The sequence below is a fragment of the Phaenicophaeus curvirostris genome, chromosome 19 (assembly GCF_032191515.1).
Source record: "Phaenicophaeus curvirostris isolate KB17595 chromosome 19, BPBGC_Pcur_1.0, whole genome shotgun sequence".
In the NCBI taxonomy this organism is placed as follows: Eukaryota; Metazoa; Chordata; class Aves; order Cuculiformes; family Cuculidae; genus Phaenicophaeus; species Phaenicophaeus curvirostris.
In genome coordinates, this window is record NC_091410.1 from 13,783,629 (window position 1) to 13,803,976 (window position 20,348).

The following is a 20,348-nucleotide window of genomic DNA, read 5'->3' on the forward strand; positions in this document are numbered from 1 at the left end:
GTTATTGAGGAAAATGGGAAATTAATGCAAATCTCCCTTCAGCCTATTAATTCTGCATCCCCTCCACCGACATTAATTCAAATGCGAAACGTGAGCCTGGGTTTGAGCCTCCCCTGTGCTCAAAGCAGCTCGTGCACAGGGTTGCTGTTCAGGCCCATTTGTCACCTACGTGACACTCATCCATCATTTGGATCGTAATGGGAAGAGATGGAAAATTTTCCCCTAGCCACTCAGAAGAAAAATGACCTTACGTAGGATTTATAAGCTGCTTCAGCTGGGCTAATTATTCAGGAAAAGGGTATTTTTTCATTGCAAGAAGCACAGATCCCATTCATAACCCAAACACCAAACGGCTTTAGCACCTTCTGTTTTAGTGGTTTATTTTATTAATATTAAGCTAGGGATTTTTTAGGGGTTTGAGGTCTTTTTTTTTTTTTTTTTGGAATGCTTTTCCCTTCGGGGAGCAAGCTGCTCCCTTTTCGTCACAGCCTCGATAATGAATTGCAGTGTACAAAGCCGGTCATACAATACGCAGCGGCGGCAGCGCAGAGCGAGAATCTTTGGGAAGAGTTTCCATAGAAACATTGACGTCCTCCTGGCAAACAGGACACCGAGTTCCTTCAATGGGAGGTATGGGGTTTTAAAGGAGCAGCGAGGTGGCGGGGAGCCAATCCGGCAGAGCTATGACTCTGCATCTCCCAGCAGAAACGGGGCGGGGGGGGTGGTTTGAGCTGATGGGAGAGGAAAAAAAAAAATAACCCAATTACCCTCGCATTATCCAAATGTCGGATTTGATGGTTGCTGCTTGAACGGCGCTGTATATAGCCTGGTAAATAATTAAACCGCTGACCGCAGAGTGCGTGAGAGCCGGCAGCCAAAAATCATAAATACTCGCTAGGCTGTGAACTAGCAGCTCCTAAAAAATCTTGTCAGGTTTTGTCACAGTCTCCATCCCCAGAAGCCTTAAATTCAGCACAGCTCGGCATGACGCAGGCATAAACCTCCCGGGGACGAGCAAGGTTGCACCCTGGCGATGCGCACCCTCCCCTTCCCTGCTTGTCTTGGAATGAGACGAGTGTTTTGTTAATGTTCCAGCTCTGGGTTTTAAATAGCCTCATGTCCACCCAGCTCAATAGTGGCAGAGCAGCCCTGTCTGGAAGAGGCTGTTTCTAGAAGGAAAACAGTCAAAGGAAATGTTTTTGCCAGAAAGGTTGGAAATCATACAAAACAAAAAGAGAGCGTGCAAAAGAATTCGCCGCCGAGCGCTCCTCGGTGTTTTCGTTCCGGCTCCCAAAACGCTTTGTTTCAGAGCAACCTCCAGATGAGATTAATAAAGGTGACAGGGGTCCCTTCTCGGAAAGAGTGTGACCCACCCAGAGGTCCCCTCCGACGCCTCAGGACACCAGCTGGAGCCTTTCCACGGGCTGCAGGGCTTTGGCGTGAGAGCCAGGAGCTAACGTGCCTCAGCAAGCGGCCTGGAAACGCCAGCAGCCAGCTGACCCAGCCAGCTCCTCTCAGCCTCCATGGTCCCCTCTGGCTCTTTCACTCCAAGCTGGGTCTCTCCACCACGATGCAGCAACTCCCGGGTGCAGTCTGGTGCATCTCAGTCAGGGTCTTGTGTCCATCACCCACCTGAGCATCTCCCTGTGATGAGTTACATGAGATGAGGGGCGCCTGTTCCAGCTCTTCCTCTGTTTCTCCCCAGCACTGATATTGCAGGGGGGTGACTTGTTGTTCACCCAGCAAGTCCATGTGGTACGTGGTTTTCTTTGCAAAGCTCAGAGGGAGCTTGGCTACCTGCAGAAGTCAGTGCCGCAGCCTTGAACCAGCCCTGTGCCCTCGGCAAGTGAGCTTGTGTGATTGGAAAGTGTTATTCTGGCTGGTTTACACCCTTCTGATTTTGTGTGCAAAGCTTAAAATCTGTTTATCAGAAAATATAGAGCACCCACAACTCCACCCCGGCTTCATGGGAGCGTCGGGTACCCTGTGCCTTTCGTAGTCTGCTCCAGAGAGGCTGAAATCAGGTACCAGGAGCAAGCGGCTCCTGTGAGGATGCTGCCCTTAACCACTTGTCCTTTGCGGCGCTGAGAACACGTGGCTCTTTATGCTGCTGTTATGACAATAGTGAAAGCTCTGTGCTGAAAGTGAAATTATTTCAAATCTATGTGATTATGGTGGGACACGAAGTTCTGGTTTATCATCTTATAGCAACGACATCCATTTCTGCCGCAGGCTCCAGGTAGGATGTTTGGTACCGGATACAGAATTGATCTGTTTGCTGAATGTTTGCAGGGAGATTATTTTGCTTAAACCTGTTCAGCAAGATTGGCTGTAGGTTCAGCAAGGCAGAAAAGTCAGTTAATCTCAAAGAAGCGTATAGAGTTTTAGGGATTGTTCCGAAGGATGATGGCAGGAGCTACTTTCAAGGGAATAGGAAGAAAGGGTAAAAAAGATCCCCACCTTCCTGAGCAATCCCTAACTGTCTTCATCCATTAGGCTCCAAGTATTTATTCAGAATAAAAAATACTTTATCCTGTTGTGTAGCTGCATAAGCCTTAGGAATCAGGACCAGTTAAGAACGAGAGCCATTTGACTTGAGTATTTTGTCCTTACGTACAGTTTAAGTGCATTTGAAGGTTCATTATTCTTTCTTGATTACATTGCTTTATAAGGAGTTCAGCCAGCACGGTGATGAACAGGATTTAAATACCCAGGTAGGCTGGATTTGCATGTTCCAGGAAGGGCAGGACACGAACCTGACCCACAGCGGGGTCAGAGGTGGGGCTGAGGGCAACGCCTGCCCCCGCCGTCCCCAGGAGCAGGAATTCAGGTGTGCCTCGTGTCAGGTTGAGCGACTCATGGTGAAACTCTTGTTCTGGCATGAACTTGTACACACACAAAAAGAGTGCTTAATTATACTGATTTAGGAAGAAATCCAGCACAGGAGAGGCATGGACCTGTTGGAGTGGGTCCAGACGAGGCCACAAAAATGATCTCTCCTATGGAGAAAAGCTGAGAGAGTTGGGGTTGTTCAGCCTGGAGAAGGGAAGGCTCTGGGGAGACCTTACAGCAGCTTCCAGTATGGAAAGGAGCTCCAGGAAAGCTGGAGACAAACTTATTAGCAGGGTGTGTTGCGATAGGACAAGGGGAATGGTTTTAAACTGAAAGAGGGGAGATTTAGACTAGATAGAAGGAAGAAATTTCTTACAATGAGGGTGGTGAAACACTGACACAGCTCAACCAGAGTGGTGGTAGATACCCACCTCTGGAAACATTCAAGGCCAGGTTGGAGTGGGCTCCGAATAACCTGATCTGGCTAAACACATCCCTGCTCATTTCAGGGCAGTTTGTCTGAATGGGCTTTAAGGTCCTTTCCAACCCAAACCATTCTATGATTTGATGAAGTGCAGTTAAAGCAGGGGTCACGCTGGTTTGACTGCAGCCTCCAAGCACTTTGACGTTGTATTTCTGCGAGATTGAGCAGTAAGTGACATTATCTACTTGAGCGACGTTAGACCGGTGCTACAGCAGTCCTGAATTTCTCCTAAACCAAATCTTATTCCAGCACCTCCTATGCCAGACGAGCTTTCTCTTCCAGACTACCTGAAGAGCTGTGTTGCTGGGTGTGCAGCCTTTATTGAGGTAATAAAGCTGGGCAAGGGCACTGGCCAAACAAACCCTCCTTGCAACTTAATTGAGAAGTTGCACTTAAATCTTATGGGATCTGATGGACCCTCATCCCCTCTTTGGTTCAGTGCTGAACCAAGAAGCAAATATTGCTGAATAACAGATAATTTCCATTAAAAGCAGGTTTCTCTAAAAGCTGATGGGGGCAGGGGCTGCAAAGCACTGGTAGAACTGGGCATCTTGGGGAATTCATACAGGCTCAAGTTTAATGGAGACGCCACCATCGTCTCTGCGTGCTGCTGAAAACTTGAATTTGACTTAGGAAGTGAGAAGAGCTGATTCCCTTTCCACGTATCTTGTAGTCAGGAGCTGTCAAACACGCTGCAGATGTTTATATTCGGTGGCTCTGTTTAGATGAAGCGTTAGGATCCTGCTTCAAAGCTGAATCGGGGAAGTCTTTCTCAGCACCTGAGCCTACGTGGTTGTTCCCTTTAGGTGGAGTTTCTGGAGAACTGCAGCCGTGGGTAACCACAGCCGGCAAACCCTGTGCAAATCCACCCCAGAGCCCCTCCTGGCCTCCAGCCTGTGCAAACAGCAGGGAAATCGCATTCTCGGTGATACAGCGCTTGAGCTTTCCTTCCAGCAGATCCTGCTTCCTCCTCACATCAGCTCCTCCACCAAATCTAGGACGCGGGAGATGCTCAATCCTGCCTTCTGGGCTCTCAGCCATCAGATTTACAACAGTTTTGTGCTCCCACAGTAATCGCAAGCTGCTTGCGTTAAACGGGATGCTCTCGGCAAAGCCCGTCCGAGGGGCTCAGGTCTTTGATCGCTCTTGGTATTACCAGAAAACAAAGTATTGCTTTCAAAAACGAGAAACTAATTCTCGCTTCATCCTTCAAACCTTCAAAATGGTTTCTGTTCCCCAGCCAAGGCACAAACCCACTGCAGGAGCCATTTTGAACACCTAAATTCTCCTCAAACAGCTGAAACTTGCAGAGCGAGGAGCCCATCGCTTCCAACACTGCCCTGGTTATCGAAGGCATGTAGCACAGAATGACAATAAGGAAGAATATACTTCATAAAAGATGGGAATTTGACCCCAAAAATGAAGCACAGGCGTAACAATTGCAGCCATCTAGTGGGGAAAAGCTTTAAAAAAAAAAAAAGACTATCAATATTCAATTTCATACCTGTAAATGAACAAGGTCAGCAAATAACCTGGATGGGAGCTTGAACCACTTTTTTTGCTGTTCTTCAGGAATACATAAAATCTTATATATTTCCCTTCTTGCATTGAGTACTCTGGAAATGTTAGGAAAATTAGGTCCTATCTGGTGCTGCTGTTTTAAGGAGGGGCTTGCTGGGAATATCCGATGGAGCGTGTTATTGACTGATTATTTTAACAGAGATTTTCTTTCTCCAAATGGTCTATTAAATTTTAAAGTCAGATACACGACAACGCAAGCTTTAAGTTAAGTAGATGGCAACAAATCAACAGGCTTTGCAGAGTGATTACGGATCTCTCTCTTCAGAGGCTTTGTAAATACTCTCTTGGCTCTTGATGCCGTCCATCATTGCGGGAGCTCCTCGGGCTTCACAGGGTGTTTCATGTTTGATAGGATCTCCAGTGAGTTTCTACTGGAAAAGCAAATTGGAAAGTAAGTATTTCATCTAAATCTTTGCATATCAAAAGGAAGAGAAAGTACATCTCCCTCTTTATCTTACTTTCATATGGAGCATATGGGCTGAAGCGATGAACTTCAGATCTGAATTCCACAAACTCCAAAGCATTTTGATTCAGCCCAGAATAAAATCTGCCCTGGGATTTCACAACAATGCCTTTTAATCCGCTTCGGAGGAGGGAAAGGGTTGGCTTCGTCAGAAGTTTTTGGGTTGGTTGTTTTTTTTTTTTCCTTTAAACTTAGTCATCCGTATTCAAGATTTTAAAAACGCATTTACAGAACAAACCAAGCTTCTCTGAACAATCTCCACAGGCTCTTGGTTGCATGCCTCGGAGTGGAAGAACAGGCTATAGGATTTTTTTTTAACCCTATGACAAGAAATAACTGGCTGTGAATTTTGGAAATCCTCTCTGGCAAGCGTTCAAGCCCGTATTAATGCAAACCGACCCATGCCAGTCTCCTGACTCATCCCAAATGGCCGCTTCTGACACTCATCCCATCCATCCCGACCCTCCCTAGGAAGAAAACAATCAGCTCCTCCCTTCCTTCCAGAAAGCTCAGGTGCCCGACCTGCTGCTGAAGGGGTGCAGCTCTTGTATTTCCAAGTATTTCATGTGGGATCGGATCTTGTGCCCCCCAAAAGGGAGTTTCTCCCTCCATGATTCCCCTGCCCTGGTTTCATGTGCAGGGCAGGAGAAACTCCTTGCAGCAAGAATGTAAAATTCACCTTGCACGTTGGATGCAAATCTCTTCAAAGACAGCACTGGGTCAAACATAGCATTATCTTGCTTCTAAATCCTATATATAGTTCTAGGACTTGAGGATCCCTTCCAATGTGAGATATTCTATGAAACATGTAATTTATAGATTATTTACCAAATGTATAAATATCCAAGTAACCATTATCCAGAGGCAGATGATGTTTGCCTAGGAACATGCTGTTTAAATACCACAGTTCTGCAGAATCTCAAGTGTTGGATTAAATCCTGAGCCATGTTCGTTTGTGCCATTTGAGGGAGGGCTCTTTCTTCATCCTACAAGCGAGAGGTGAGAAGTGAAGGGCAGAGCTCAGCTCCTCTGACTGTGAATTTCTTGACCTCTGACAGTTTGGGTTTTCTTTGAATCTCACCCTTTCCTCAGCCTCGGCTGTGCAGTACAACCCGCCGTATAAAACCTCTGATAGATACGGAGCTAGATTTGTGATGCAGTTCCTGGTATTTCATTAACCTTTATCTTGACAAGTGGAAATAACACACTGTGATTCAGGCAAAATTTTTCACTTGCAGAGAAAAATGGTGCCAAAAGAAAGCGAATGGGCTAGAAATTAATAACTACAAATCTCGATAGCAAAAAATCAACTTTCAGCTGGACTGGGTCCCTTGTGCATGTTCTGGACGTGGTGGGATGTCGTGATGATGTTCTGTGGGGCGCGAACACCGCTCAAGAGCACATGGGTGACCGCAGCCAGTGTTGGGGATCAGGATGACCACCCCCCAGGTTTCCTCCTTTGTTTTTTTCCTCCTAGATGAAGACACAGGCCTCGAGGATTGTCCATCCCACCGTTGGCTGAGGCCCCTTCATGTTGCATTGAGTCTACAGCCCTGTGGTCCCGGCTGCAAAAACCTCACTCTGATTGCACTCACGGTCCTGACAATGTGGATTTGCAGCCACTGACCCACTGAAACCCCAGGGGAAACCATTTTGAGCAGGCTCTGAGCTAAATCCAGCCTCTCTTGGACTGCGGACTCGCCAGTGGCCAGTGGAGTCCCACGGAGAAGACAACAGGGCTGGTGAGTAATAAGGATAACTGATGTTTTTCCAAGTCGAACCCAGGCTGACTCACCACTATTTTGTTTCTTTTATTGCTATTTGTATTGCTCTGATGCCAGACAGCAGATCTCAGTTATCGAGCCCAGGGCTTTATCACCATATAACAGGAGAAAGTGCCCTCTGAAAGGCTTCCAAGCTAAATCAGTAGGAGGGGGAAAAGAAAAAGCAAAGCTGCTTGCTCACTGCTGCCCTGTAAATCGGGGCTGAAAACCTTTAACGCTGTGCTCCTAACTGAGCACCCCCACTCACTCACAGTGACATATTTTCCAGCTGCCCTTGCCTTGCTCTAAGCTTAGGTTTATAAATAGTCAATACAATCTCATTTTCCAAATAAGAGATATGCTCAAAGCACACATTCCTGGACCCCTTGCGCTCCGGGGAGCACCGGCTGACGGCAGGGGCTGCTCGTATCCACGGCTTTCTATCAAGATGCTTATCTGAGGCCACAGGAGAGCAAAACACACATGAGAAAATGAGCAGGAGAAGGCAGATGCACCACGGATATGGTGAGGCCACCCTGATCCGCTCGCTCTGGCCGTGCCGTCCTCCAGCGACCAGCACAGCCCTGCACAACCAGCCTTTGCTTCTCTCTTAGGTGAAGTCAGGATCTATTCCTGGGCAGGGCTGCCATGGAAAATATCTCTCTGGAGCAGGTATCTGCCAGGGCAAGGTCTCTCTTGAGCCATCTAGCACAGGATGGTGACACACATCAGCCTCTGGAGGCTTTTGTGACACCCTGGGTGTCATACCCGCCTGTATCTGCAAGGCAGGAGAAATGCATCGATTCCTTGAAAGCCACGATCCTTATTCTGAGGAGCTTAATAAAATATAAGGGCCTGGACCTGGTAACATCAATAGAAGCAGAGTTAATCCTAGGTCCAGAAAGGAAAGTACAAGGGAAGAGAACCTAGATGTCAAAGAGCCAAACACTGGCCGGGAGATCAATGCAGAAAAGCCCTGTGAAAGGTCTGGGGTTTAAAGAGAGATGAGCTGGATGGGACCTGGCATAGAGACAAGCCAATACGAATAGCAGAGAAGAACATGAGATGCAGATAGCAAGAGAAGACAGAGAACAGCTGGAAGAGGAGGCAGGCAGGAAAGCAGGTAGAGGGGAGGAAATGCGTTGTGTGCACGGGTGAAACAACTGGTAGCTCTAACTTCTGCCCAGAGCTCCCAAGCACCCCAGCATCTGCAGGAAATGACCCTAAACTGAACTAGGCACATGCCAAGAGCTACATCTACGGCAGCAGGTCGGACACACCATGGCAGAGGCGTTGGGGAAGGCTCAATGCTCCATGTTTACTGGGGACGGGGTCTTCCAGGTGGGCACCACTCCCACCCCAGAGCGACCGCAGCAGAGAGAGGGTTTGTTAAAACCCGTCTCGGCTCACACCTTGGCTTGGGAAGACATGCCTGGCGGTTTTGTATCAGTGTCTCTTGAAATAAATCATCAACCGTTCTGCAGAAGTGTGCCTGCATATTAGGACAATTATTGCTTTCTTCCAGCCTCGGCTGTGTAAAAATGCATTGCTTCTCTTCATGAGAAATTCTCATCTCCCTCTGTCAGTCATCTTGTCTCAGTGGGGAAAAAAATCCCCAAGCCCTGTCATATCAGAAAATGAGAAAATTATCAATATCTAAAGTGTATGTGAAAAATAGGAGCTCTTCCTCCATTTGGGAGAACGGATCTTGGTTGTAAAGTCTTATAAATGTTCGCAGCTTCTCAGACATTCAAAAATGTTAATGATCCTACGGTACTAAAATAGCTTGCCGTGGAGTTCTCCATATTAAACACACTGTCTTGCCCTCTGCAGCCATCTGGAAGTCTCTATCATAGCTGAACGGTCCTATCCATCACTTTGTGTGTTTGGAAAGCAGAGCCAGGATTAAGATGTTCATGCAGACACAACAGGCTCTGCTGGTTGCCAGCAGAACTGGAGTTAGAACTGAGTTTGGGTGTCTGAGATCTGCTTAATAAATCCCATCACCTTCCTCAGCAAGTGCAGGACTAGGGAAAAATGCATCAATAGCTGTAGCTTCGAATGGGAATCCTTGGGTAAAAGTCAATCTCTAGTGCAGGTTTCCTCTGCCCCCCTTGCATTGCCTTGGCAAGAGAGGAGGGACCGGGGTGGTGACAGCCCTGAGTGACAAAGCTGGGACACGGAGGGAACCCCTGGCAGCCCCTGGAATATCCCTCCCTGTCACGGGGTGTCTGAGCCAGTCCTGGGGTCCTGTATCCACTGCCCTTGCAGGGTTTGGGTAGGGGGCTCAGCCTCCTGCTATCCTTTCCAAAAGCCGTATACAGGTTCCTGTGCTGTCCTGGGGCTCGCGCTGTTGTTGCCTTCAAAATAGTTGGTTTTGGAGTTGGCTCCTCAGGGAGAAGCTGGGAGCAGGTCCTTCCCTCCCTCAGGCTGCCTGCAGACTCCTCACCTCCACTGGGGCCACACAGCTCCTGTCCCCGTGCTTTGGGGACCCCCAACCGGGCACCTCCTGGTGCTTCAGCACCGCCAGGCTGCTGCATGCCACGAGACCAGGAGTTTGAGTGGCATCCCCAGGCATGCAGCAGAGCAGTTTAATTCAGATCTAAACCTTATTAATGCTACCTGGAACCTGGAACAGGCTGCCCAGGGAGGGGGTTGAGTCCCCTTCCCTGGAGGGGTTTAAGGCACGGGTGGACGAGGTGCTGAGGGACATGGGTTAGTGATTGATGGGAATGGTTGGACTCGATGATCCGGTGGGTCTCTTCCAACCTGGTTATTCTGTGATTCTATGAAACACAGGTTGGAGCCTTGGCAGCTCTGAAGCCGGCGTGAGGCACGAGCAGAGGAACGCGGAGGAACCCGCTGCTCCTGTGGCGCTGCTGGGGTAGGACTCTCGATTGGATCTGAATCTGTTCTGCTTTCTTCCTTTTCAAATATCTGTCCCTTTCACTTTTATGAGCCATCGATTGCTTTATTTCCCTATCAGATGAGTTTGTTCCTCTCGCTGCAGCTCGGGGCTTTTGCAGCTCCATAGGACCCAGGAGACCTGAGCGGCAGGACTGAAGGCAGAGCACGGCACAAAAAGCGCGGCTGTTGCTCTGCGGAGCCACAAACCACTTAAAAAGTCTTTTGTTTATTAGCTATTGTCTGGTTAAATATAGTACCTGTAGCCTGAACAATAGGCAGTGGCAGGGTATGCGCTTCGTGCGCTCGCGGGCTCTTGCCGAGCACCGAGACGAGGATTTAACACACGAGGCCAGGGGCAGGACGGGGCGAACTCACCCAGAAAGCCCTCGTAATTCCATTATAACCTGCCCATCAGCCACCAAGGGGACTACAGAAATGATATTTATGACATTTCTGTGAGCCCACAGTGCGAAGGGAAGTTTATTTAACAATTTTGTGCAGGGAAAGGTGTACGTGGCAAGGGTTTGGGCTCTGGAGCTGCGGGACGGTAGATGGACCTGTGGGAGAGCTCCTACCCATGGGCTCCTCATCCTCCCACGCCTGCAGAGAGGCTTCCAGCCTTCTCGGAGTCAGGCAGGTTATCTCTGTGATGCTTGAGCTGGAAGCAAGGGTCCTGCTGTCCCGCTTGCAGATCAATCCCCTCCTCAACCTGCTGGGATCCCAGTCCCATCCCAGCCGGGCGCTGGGTTGAGCCTGAGCTGCTCCTGCCTCCAGACAAGGACTGGGGCATTTCCAGGGACTTAAGCAAAGTGCCTTCTCCAAACTTGGAGCTGGGACTCCCGAGGGAGTTACTGTTTGCATGAGCCAGTCCAGAGATTTTTGGATGTTCCAAGCGAACAAAATGTGAATTTTTCTTCCTCTATTAATTTCCTCACTTCCGAAGCTGAATGGATTTTTCGGATCTAATTACTCCTCCCTTCCCAAATAAATATAACAGCTTTGAAAAACTGCCTGTAGTTTTATACATCCGACATCTGGATTCAGTAAAAATTCTGAACCTTTTAAAATGCTGCTCACAGTCTGAGGAAGGGAGGGGGATATTTCATAGATGATTCTTCCCCTTGTTTTTCAGAAAAAAACACCTAAACCATCAATTCTGCTGCTGCCAATTGAAAAAGCAGTTAGGCTGAACTCTCTTTTTAAGTGAACAAACACTTCTGGATCTATTTATACCTGCCCTGAAGCAGACTCCCGTAGGTGGAAATGCTGTAATTGTTTCCTTTCCCTGCTTTCCACTGTCCTATAAAGATCTCCTGGAGCAGCTTGTTAACAAGTTACCGCTGTACACGGTGAAATTAAAACCAAGCCCATTTTAACAACCAAACCAATTTGACTAAAAATTATTAAAGCGAGCTGTAACAAAGGGGAGACAAGCTTGAGGGCTGCTACGAGACAGCTTTTGTTGCTTAGCCCCATCTATCTCAGAAGGCTGAGAATTACAAATGATGAGCACGGCTGGTAGTGACGGGAGGATGGGGACCTGGGCAGTAGCGATGGGGAGGAGCCACAACGTTTTTATTTTTCTTGCGTTCCTTTTTCCATCAGAGCACATTTTCAGTTTAATTCCCCTCCCCAAAGACTCCCTTTCCTTTGTTATCTTCCTACTTTTCTCCTTCTCCCTAGGTTTATGCCTCAGAGCAGATGTTCCCCTCCAGTCACCACTCAGGTTAACTCTAGTTTCAGTATCAAAGATCATTTAAGCTTAAAATAGCTTTTACTGAGCCCACGTTACAGCCCAGGGGTGTCTGGTCGCCAGATAGGATCCCCAGCTGTCCCTTGGACGCTGTGTTGGAGGTTTAGCTGCGTGCTGGTGCCCTCAGCACTGTAGCCACAAGCCATGAAGGTTGATAGCAACTCAACAGGATCATGGATGCGATTATAGCTGAGTATGGACCGGGCAGGAGGAGTAGATGGAACAAGGAAAAATTATTTAATGATCAGCAGCACAGCCTGTTCTGCAAAGAGATTTTTAATTTTCATAGAATGGAAAAGGATGTTTTCTTGAGGGACAAATTGTTATTGCTCTGTGCTGCTATGGATTATGAGAACCTGGCTGTGAGGGTGGGGAGGCCCTGGCCCAGGCTGCCCAGAGCAGGGGTGGCTGCCCCATCCCTGGAGGGGTTCATGGCCAGGCTGGATGGGGCTTGGAGCCCCTGATCCATGGGAGGGGTGGAATTGGATGGGCTTTGAGGTCCCTTCTGACCCAAACTGCTCCACGATTCTATGAAATGGCCAGTGATAACATTTACTGTTGCCTTCTGGGGTGCAGAGTCCACATTACTCAGTCACTTTGGGCTGTCCAGAAGCATGAGATGTTGCCCTTCCATTGCAAGTAGGAATTCATGACGCTTGTGGAGCAGGAGGATGGATGTGCTGTAAATCCTGCTCCTATGAACTCCCACCTCCCTTGCAAAGCAAGGAAATGACACCAGTGAAATGTGAAGAGAAGGTGAATCTGTAGCAGCCTGAGCAGAGTTGGACGTGCTCGGTATTGTAAGAAACCCCTAAATATATAAGAGCATCTTTACTTTGGGAAGATGATGCGAGTGGTGGAGGGAAGGAACCAGGAATTGGCCATGGGGAGGGCTGTAATGAGAGAGTCCAGTCAAAGACTCCAAAATCCTTACTACACTTAAAAAGTACAGACTGTCTGGATAGCAGGAGATGTAAGGAGGTAGCAATTTGAAGTTTTACTGTAGTATATTTCGGAAGGTTCGCCAGGTAGCTGGCAGCAAGACTTTTAAACCCTGACTTTTTTTCCGAGCCAGACGTATCATCATCCCCCTGACAGTCACTTTGGGCTGACATTGCGGAGCAGGGCTGGCTCCTCTACCTTTGCCTGGCTCCTGTTTATTTCTAGCTGATTTATTTATATCTGGAGCTGATACGAGTGGCAGGATTTCTTTGTTTTATTAAAAGGTTCCTTGATCTCAATTTTAAAAGGTTTGTTTTCAGAGAGATCAAAGTCAACTGAGTGGATGTCTGGCATCCCAGAGTTTTTCTGATATCCCAGTCTTCAGGTGAACCTGGAAAAGAGATTTTCTTGCAGTGTGGTAAAGAGCGGTGACCAGCTTAAAGCAGAGCTGGCCATTAAATTCTTGGGTACTAATACATACCGAGCACCCAGGCTTCTCAATGATTATTTTCTAGGAGGTGGAACAGTGTTGACAGAGCTCACACTGTAAAATCCAAGTCAAGGTAAAACCCAGCACCAACTGCAAGCATGGAAAATTACATCCTAGTGCCCAGCAACTCACAGTCAAGCAAGTGAAATACGATTTGCACAGCTGAGCGGAGGCATTGTCAGGGCACTAACCTAGGAGCCAAGCTCTCCTAAACCCCATCTGTCACAACCTGTTGCTTTCTCCTGGGAAAAACTGCAGCCAGATAGCTCTCTAGAAGAGGCTCTTAATTTTGGGTACCTTATTTATTAATTTTGGGGTGTGAATCTCCACGTCCCTTGATTTCTAGAGCAGCAGCGGGCTGCTGTGACCAGGACAGAACTGTCTCACTCCTTCCTGTTGCTGGAGGAACCGTGGAAGTTGTTTCTTCCCGGCTTAGCTCAATTCCTCCATGAATTCACAGGTCTCGAGTGCACATTTTGAGCCCTGTTGCCTGTTCCCTCCCAGTGCCGTGGAAAGGACGGGGCGTTTGTGGGTGCTTTGAAGACGCAAAGCTGTGCAGAATTGCTGAGTGTTGTTGTGGATGGTTGGAGTGTGCCCTGGATATGAATCATCTTGCTCTTTCTGACCTACTGTCCTATTTAAGAGTCATTTATTCTTTCGACGCTCATCACCGGGCCGTACCTTTCTGCAATGAAGCAGCAGCCTGGAGCCGTGGGTATTTGCCCGCTCCCTCATTACATGACAAATTAGAGGAGGTTTAGTAAACCGACGTGCTGAATCATGGGTCCTCCCCAAACGTGACCCCACATCCCTGCCCCTTTGTCTGGCTCTTTTCTGTGCCAGGGTCAGGCCAGGACACGGCTTTCCTGTTGGCTATGTGAATTTTACTGCTGTGCATGTTCCAGTAAAATCAAAGGCCTCAGAAAGGGGATTCTGGGGAAGCTGTTTTTGTCAGAGCCTTTACACTCATTAGTTATAGTTTAGAGCACAAGCCTCGGGGCAGGACCAGCACACTTGCCCCTGTTTGATTACACAGGCACTACTGCTCCTTCAAAAACCTCCATCACCTCACGGATCAGCAACGAGAGATGTTTCTGCCTTGTTTCTCCAGCACGTTCAAGCAGCATCCTCTTCCCTGACTATCTTGTATCTTCTTCTCTTTATTAAAGCGGGGAGCAATTGCCTGCTCCAAACCCCTCGTGGTGACAACCTGCCTGGTTGCAACCCTTTGGAGAATTTCTACACCAGGGCTTTATCTCCACTGCAGAGCAGCTCAGGCTTCCAGCTGAGGGTCTCCTGCCTCCCTGCTCTTCCCACGCTCCTCCCAGCAGCTTAACGGTAAATTGCAGCCGAGCGACCCACCAGTCACCACAAATGAGAAGTTTAAACGCTGGAGTCACGAGCACAACTGCTGCGACGCAGGCGGAGGTGTGCGTTGCTCCAAGCTGCGAATCCCCCCGTTGCCTCCCCTCAGTGTTCCCGGTGATGTTCCTCCTTGTCATCCAGGCACCTCCCTGATTCAGTGGAATCGGGGCCGTCAATACTTCCTCTGTCCCCAGTTGGATGTCACTTGGACAGGCTGGTGTCAAATGTTCAGCAAGAGCAATCTGGATGGGAATACTGAGCTTGAACATCTGGTTTTTCCCCTTTGAAAACACAATTCTTGTAATCTAAGTGAAAGAGATCTAAGTGTCAAACCATCCTGGGCTGGGAGCAACAACCAACCCTGACCCCTCTGGGGAAACCACAGATATTTTTATGCATTTCTTGGCTACCTTCAAAGGGTTTAGACAGTCTTTCTTTTCTCTCAGAGTGTGTTGCTCGCTTCACCACTGGAGTTGCCTCTTTTTTCTTCATTATGTCTTTTAAATTTGTCTTTTAATTTGCAAAGGTTTGTGCATCCTTTGTGCCGACTGACCAGAACAGACCAGATCCTTAACTCTAACCCAGCTCTAGAACACTTCTGAATTCCACATTCACCCCTCTTTATCACGTTTATGGTGTTGTGATTTTACAATCAATTTTATTCTTTTATTTTGGGAGTTCCTTTGTCTCTGGAAATACATCCCGGCTGAGTGTCTCTTTACTCTGCTGAAGGAAGGCCTTGAAGAAAAGTTCATTCAACTTGGAAGAGAACTTCTAGGTAGCAGGTGCCTGGTCTCTCTGTAGCTGCAGATAAATGAAATTTATCCTCTTTGGGACACAGCAGGTATGATTTATCACCAGATACTGAAAGTTCCTTATAAATGCTTCTGGAGAACCTAAGTTTTACATATGTGACGAAGTTACTCTTCATTTCTGAGTTATTACCTGGTATGAAAACAGCCCTACATATAAAGGAAACAGATTTCAGCCTCTTCCCTACATGATTTTCAACACCTACAAAGGAAATACTTCAGTCAGCAAGAAAAACATTCGTAGCTTAGCTGGAAACAAAACCAAGTCACGCCACTTCCATAACTGGTTCCATCCCAGATCCTCCAGCTCAGGGCTGGCATCTTCTGCAAAATCCTTGTGGGTGGGATTGACGGTTAATAATTGCTGTTATCCCAATTATTTAGGTCATGGCCCTTCTTCCGCAACCTTCTTTTCACTACCTGAGTGACAGAGTTGGAACAGAGATTACCCAAAGGCACGAGTGCTGGTTTGTCTCATTGCCACCGTCAGCTGAATTTGAGCTCTCTGCCCAGTATCCATGGCTCGGTTCACCTCAGGTCTCTGGCATCGCTTCTTGAAATCACCCTTCTTGCACTTCATTTGGAAAACTGGCAGCTGTTCTGGTTTTAACGATAGTCACCCATTTACACCTCCAAACGGAGCTTTGTGATACGAGGCCTTTTTCAAGAAAAAAATAAGATTTTGGTTTCGAATACTTGCAGCTGTGTTTTCTTGCTCGTGTTTGCAGGTGCTTTTATTAAAGGAGTCTGCTCCGAGCAATGTTATGTGTGTAAAACGGTGCAGCCTTCAATCTGTCTGAAACGAAACTGTGAGAATTTATGGAAAAGCGTTTGGTGAGAAAACATTGGCAGCTATGTAGCTGTAGAAACTGGAGAGTTGGAGCTGGAGCTCCGAGAGTGGCGATGAATATGGAGAGCTGGGAGTTGGAATAATCACAAGGGAGGCAACTGCACCAGCCAGCATGAAAGATGAAAGTTTCAGCAGCGAATTGATCAGGATAATGAAGCCGGGGGAAGATGTCTTGTGACAGCAGCTGGATTTGTAGCATCTAGCCTCAAACAGAAGCATGAAGCATAAGTTTGCTTGGAGGGGAGAAAAATCAATCAGAAGGTCTCACATAGGATTGTGAGACTATAGAAAGCTCCAAGACACCCTGGAACGCTGCACCATTTACCCTAATCGGAGGGTGAGTCAGCACTCAATTATGTTCAAGCAATTTTATATTCAGTGTTCTACGCGTTGGCGACAAAGCAATTTAGATAATATGGTCACATAGCAGAATCACCTCTGCACAAATCCAAGCTACATTAGCTACAATAAAAAGTATGTCACTGCGAGTGCTCGTTTTCCAGCGTAGAAGATAATCACCGTGTGGGATCAAGAAGAAATCTCTTCTTCCCGTTGCCAAACCCAGTGTAATTGTGTAACACAGCTGTTTCATCCCTTCTGAAGTTGTTAGTTACGGCTACTCTTGAGACCAGCCAGATTCACCGCTGAGTGCAGATCCTGTCTGAAGTCTTGTGCATCAATAACAACGCGTGAGATAATGGCTCCTGCTGGTTTGTGTAGGCAAGAGAACGCATTCTGATAGAATGCAGGGGGTTACACATACACAGGCACCTGAGGATTGCTCAGTGTGTCCATCCCATGGTGAAGACCTGCAAAACAGAAGAATCTGTGCTCTCTCCCTGCGGCTGCTCTACTGGCGAGTCCCCAGAGCGTGACTCCCAGGTAAGACGCGGCTCCAGGTTCACACAGCACTTTGCCATCCGTTCAGGAAAAATGTGCTGCTGATTTGACCTTTTGCTTAACCTCTTAAGGCACGTGTTGCGTTATTTTGGAGCAATTATACTTGTAGGAATCAGAGTTGGAGAGGAAATGAGTGATTTACTATGCTCTGAATCAACAATTTAAAGTGAATGATTGTTTCAATGCTAGTGACAGATTCAGTCTTCCATGAACTGCTCTTTACATGAACTGCGTTAAAAACAGGATGCACAAACGGAGCTAAACCCCGTTTTGAATGTCCCAGAAGCAAACATGCAGCTTGAATCTTCATCGTCCTCCACCAGCCCTGTCACCATGACTCGATGGACTTTAATAAGAGTTGAACAAGGGCCAGGTCTGGAGCGCAGTGAACTCAATGAGAAATTTCCATTGGCTTTTTTTTCCACAGATAACACCCTTGAAGACTCAGGGTCAAACCTTCAGCTGTCGTACGCTGGCATCTTTCCACTCAACGAGCTCCTCGTGTCAGCGCAGAGTCACCGTGTTTCTATTCATCCGAAAAGAAGCAACCTTGGCTGTGTATTAATATGGAGATAAGTTTTCAACGATCTTTTCTCACGAGAAGGGTTTTCAGACTGTGTTCATCAAGGCGCTGACATTTGAACTCATTTTACTTTGAAGTCACCCTCATTCGCAGTGTCGCAGCCTGACAGCTCACACCGTGTTAGCCCAGCCTCAAAGCTTCTCAAATTAATGCTCTCAGAGCCAGTATTGATACCTGTAACCTCTGCCTTTCCTAAATGTGATTTTCTGCATGTCATCTGGTAGTAACTAACTGAACTCTCCAAGGCCTGAGCAAGCACTAGGCTCTGCATAAAAACCTTCAGAAAGGCACAAGAAACCCAGTCATGTTCCAGGAAAACAGATTGCTTCCCACCCGAAAGCTTAAATATGGATTCTTAGTGAGCTGTATTGTTCCTGGGAGCTCTGAATTCTTAGCGAAGAGCCAGGTGACATCTTCTAGGGATGTTAAAATGAGATTTAGTTCTGGATTTTATTGCAAAAACTGAGGCATCTTCCAACTTCTTCTTTATGATAAACTGACAATGTGGGAAACATTTTTCTTCCTCTTCTTAATCAAGATGTATCTACCTTGTTTTCTTCAAAGACCAGAGAACAGTAAGGGGTTCATCTGATCTTTACTGAGTAAAAAAGAGCATCGCTGGGAGAGCCCAAGGGTGTGAATTCAGAACAGCGGCTTTGAGCACATCGTGGCTAGGAAGAAAAAGTAGCATTAGCTGGATTCTTGCCTAAAGAAAGTTGAGTTTCCATTTATTTCAAAGGAACCCTCCTGGTAATTTTCAAATCATCTTTTTTTTTTACTCTAACTGAAGACAATCAGAATGCCAAAAACTTAGAACTTCTGTGTTTATCAGGCATTTTTGGTAAGCAGACGCCCCTCCACTGCTCCTTCTTCCAGGTTAAGCAGACTGATGGAAAGCTGTTTCCTCATACTCATTTTTTCTCTGTTTTCACATTCAGTATCTCTCAGGAAGAAGACTGAACAGTTTTCCTGGATTTCCCCTCTCAGGCAAAAAGATCTACTCATCCTCCTGGAAAATGTGAAGTACACAAATTTCTTGGGTAAGTTCTTAACAAAACTTTTCAAGCTACCTTCATCAATCGAAAACTGAAAGGGCAAATGAGCAGATCTTCATTTTCAGTGTTTATTTTTAATCCTTGTAAAATAATTGAGGTGAGCAGCCTTTAGTGTAAAATGCAGCTTTCTGTCTCTCTAAAACTGTTGATGAATCATTGTTTGGAATGAGCACAGTCAGCATTTGAAGCTGATCACCTCGGAAGTTACACGGCGTGAACTCGAGGAAAAAAATTGTATCGGCTTTTAATATAACTTTCCTTAGAGGTCAGCTTCTCTAAGGTATAAAATCAATCTTCCTGCCTGCTGCCTTTTTCAGCCCGTTTATTCACACCTACAGAAAATTGTGATACTCATGAAATAGTCCCCATTTTCCTCCTCCCTCCTCACTCTCACTAAAGTATCTGCCTGCCTGTGAGCATTCTTCTTCTCAGCAGGTTTATTTAGATTCCTTACTTCTCATCTCACTTTTTTTACCTGGCCTTCTTGGGATCTGTACCCCATCCTCGAAAGGCTACTTATCAGGCTCCTTTTCACAAGCAGATCCTGCCTTGTAGCAGCTTCAGGACAACAAAAACCTTTTACTTCACCCTCAAAGGTGGCTGACGCTTTGGGAAGGGCAAAGCTTTGGTGCAAAGTCTTTATCAAAGAGCGTCAGGGGGGTTCTCCTGTTTGCATTTTTCCACCTTACCCAGCAGCTGTGACCTGTGTCTTCTCAGGACACTAGTAATGTTCGTCAAGTAAGCTGTAACACTCATTCTGTGCTGCTCTGGAGAGAATGATGTCCTTGTAAACCCCGAAGTCCTGCAGGTCAGTCCCCTTTACTGATATTGGCCCAACAAAACAATATATTCTTCTCTTTTTCTTTAAGAGTCACTAATACCTAAGAAAGTACCAGCTTAGAAGGGTATTTTTCAGAGGGTACTGACTGCACCAAGCTGTAGACACCCAGATCTGGAAACTGCTTCTCAGCCCTTGCCATACCAGCCCCAGCTCTTGACAGCCAAGTTTCTAAAACCTTGGCACCACTGTAGCCGCTAACATCACAAACCATAATAGCAGGGGGGGCTTCTGCTGCTAGTGTTTGGCTGTGCCCACCTAGCTGAGCTGCTTAGCCCTGGTGCATCTTGTGAGAGGTGGTACCCGGGATTTCTGGGCTTCCAGGATGGGATGTAGGATGCTGGGCTGTTCTCACAATCCCAGCCCCTCTCTGCTGTGCTCTCTGCCCTCCGCTCTCCCTCTTCGACCACCACACATCCCTCCTTCCACTTCCAAGGCCATTTCAGCCCCTCCGTGGGAGAATTAACTGTACCTCCAGCAAACCTGATAGACATTGATCTCGCCACCAGCTCCTCCTCCCCCAAAAACCCTCCCTGCACGCTCCCACCTCCCCGGGATGCTAATCCTTAATCCCATTCCTCAGCCCCCTGCACCACAGAGGAACAAGCCCAGGCACAGCCTGGGTTGCTGTGGAGCAGTCTGCAGCCAGTTGCTGAGGTGGCTGTTTGCCGGGGGAGGGTTGAGAGGCTGCAAACGGGATTTATGGCACACGAATCCTGCCACGTGCACA

The 20,348-nt window shown here is 47.3% G+C and overlaps 1 long non-coding RNA gene across 1 annotated transcript; it reads left to right on the forward strand.

Annotated features, from left to right (window-relative positions):
• The first annotated feature begins 266 nt into the window (after positions 1-266).
• Positions 267-19,432, forward strand: LOC138728954 (uncharacterized). The gene is made up of 4 exons (XR_011338798.1): positions 267-630; positions 6,838-7,102; positions 9,923-10,007; positions 18,664-19,432. It is a non-coding gene; the product is annotated as an uncharacterized lncRNA (long non-coding RNA).
• Positions 19,433-20,348: the final 916 nt, after the last annotated feature.